This window comes from Cryptotermes secundus, unplaced genomic scaffold, assembly GCF_002891405.2.
Source record: "Cryptotermes secundus unplaced genomic scaffold, Csec_1.0 scaffold111, whole genome shotgun sequence".
Lineage (NCBI taxonomy): Eukaryota > Metazoa > Arthropoda > Insecta > Blattodea > Kalotermitidae > Cryptotermes > Cryptotermes secundus.
In genome coordinates, this window is record NW_019733319.1 from 855,888 (window position 1) to 858,294 (window position 2,407).

Sequence of the window (2,407 nt, forward strand, 5' to 3'; positions counted from 1 at the left end):
TATTGTGGGGGGGGGCTCAAAAGAGGCCAGTGAAAACAAGAACATAAGCGCCTGTAGAAGCAGCGAAGGTTACTTTCCTCACTGAAGTAACATCATGTCACGTGCAGTTCTCACTCCAACTTTAACCACTGACAAGTCATTTCTGTGTGACCTACAACAAGATGCTGGAAGGGTCGAAGGTCATGGCCTACTATAAACAACCTGCAGTGAGAGGCGCGACCAGATGGTAATAGATATACCTTTCAATTGCATGAGTGTGTTAACTGCAAGAACCGTACAGTACAAGCGAAAATTTTGAACCCATTTCTCACATCTTTGCAGATGTGCTGGGCTGTACATGAGCTCCGAGGCGTTCTGTGCGATTATCAACCCACGTTCATCTGATGCGGTATCCATCGCTTGCTAGCATCAAGTCCACTGCAAATACAGCGAAGTGTTCATTTGTTTATGTAAGTTTTGAGATTTTCACGGCGATGACGTTTTGGCCAAAACGAAGAATACACGGCGCCTAAACCCAGAAGACGACGTTCTTCATTTGTTATTTACTATTTTGTTATTATTTACAGGTTTAATTAACGTTACTACAGCATCAAGTTTTAAAAGCCATTACAAAAGTAAAATTACAATAATAAATTATTTTATACGGTGGAGTGACCTTTCAAGCTTCCGAGATATGTACATATATTACTCAGTGATTTTCGCACCTCAGTAACTTCGAAATCATAAGGTACAAAAAGGCATATACTAACCAGTTCATATAATTTTATAACCTTCTCGTGAGATTTCCATACCAATTAAGAATATATTTAATAATAAGAGGGGACAGCGATAGCGTAGTTTGTCGAGGCACTATGCTACAAGCTTAGTCGCGGGTTCGGATCCCGATGAGTTCATTGGATTTTTCAATTGATCTAATCCTTTCAGCCGCACTATGGCTCTGGAGTCGACTCAGCCTTTAACAGAAACTAGTATCAGGAATCTTCCTGGGAGTAAAGGGTGGCATACGCGTAAGGCTGACAGCCTCACCGCCATCTGTGAGCCAACTGTCTAGAAAATGTGGGAACCTCGACGTCTCACAACCGTATGGGCCTTCACGGCCTGTTACAAGGCTAGTTTTATTCTTTTTTTTTACCATTTTTCAATAATAATAGTTTAATGCACCGGCTTTTAAGAACATGCGATCGTTAGGTACACTGCAATAACTACAGACGCAATTTAATATGAAATGCTAAGCTACAGTGTTACTGTAGTAATTGGTTGGGATGCAGAATAAAGCGGTCGTGACGTGTTTCGGGGGAACATATCGGCAGTTTCTTGGGTGGACTGGATAAACCACGAAAGCGTCTCAGACTACATCGGTTTAGACTTTCGGGGGCTTCGTTTTTGGCGTCGGAACTTCGTCTCCTTCAGTTTGTCACCTTAATTCCGCTTTATCCTTGGATCCTGTCTCCATCTGTAAGCGCCATATTTCCCAGCAGTCCTTCAAAACACGTGCAGTTCAGTGAATTTAGATAATGTGATACCTTCTGTGGTCTAGTGGTCAGAGTTCCTGGCTACAGAGCCAGAGGTTCCGGGTTCGATTCCCGGCGCTACCAGATTTTCTGAGAAGTAGTGGGTCTGGAACGTGGTTCACTCAACTTCCTGAGGATAACTGAGGAGCTATTTGAAGCAAATAGCGGCTCCGGTCTAGAAAACCGAGATTAGCGGCCGTGGGGATCCGTTGCGCTGACCACGCGACACCATCTATCCGCTAAAGTTGGCAATAACTTTGCCGACAAGCGGCGGTCTCTCGGTCGGTATAGTTCATTTGCGGACTACAGGCCACGGAGTTGTTCATTTGCGGACTACAGGCCACGGAGTTTTGTTTGTTTGTTTGATACATCACAACATCGAAACAGGAACGTACATATTCAATGGTCCAGAACTTTCTAAATGAGACTACATATATTTTAACACAAATAAAAGTCTTTCAAAATTACAATTAAGAACTTCTAAAAAGTACAATACAAATACAAGTAATTGAAAACTAATATTTTTCCCACTCTTAAAATAAAATTCATAATCGATTATGAATGTAACATTCCTGTAAGTCTGACCAGTGTTTGGTTAAAACAGATTCCCTAAATATCGCTCAAAATATGTCATTACCAGGGCACGGATTTTGATGACCTGAAAATATTTAAAAAATGACCGAAAAAATCCAGAAAAATTACCTAAAATATGACCCAAAAATGTAATATGCAGGGCCCGGATTTTGATGACCTGAAAATATTCAAATATATATTCATATGAAGAAAAATTCCCTAAATTGGCCAAAAATGACAAGAAATACCCTTAAAAGTCCAAAAATTTACCAAAAAAGTTACCCCCCCCAAAATAAAAAAATACCCTCAAACCTAAAAATACA

General features: G+C 40.7%; 1 protein-coding gene across 1 annotated transcript in view; it reads left to right on the forward strand.

Annotated features, from left to right (window-relative positions):
• Nucleotides 1-390: 390 nt before the first annotated feature.
• LOC111867902 (kinesin-like protein KIF12) overlaps nt 391-2,407 on the forward strand; it is a 153,945-nt gene continuing 151,928 nt past the window's right edge. Inside the window, exon 1 of the mRNA XM_033752849.1 lies at nt 391-449. The gene's annotated coding sequence lies outside the window, so the exon portion shown is untranslated. The remainder of the gene's footprint in view (nt 450-2,407) is intronic.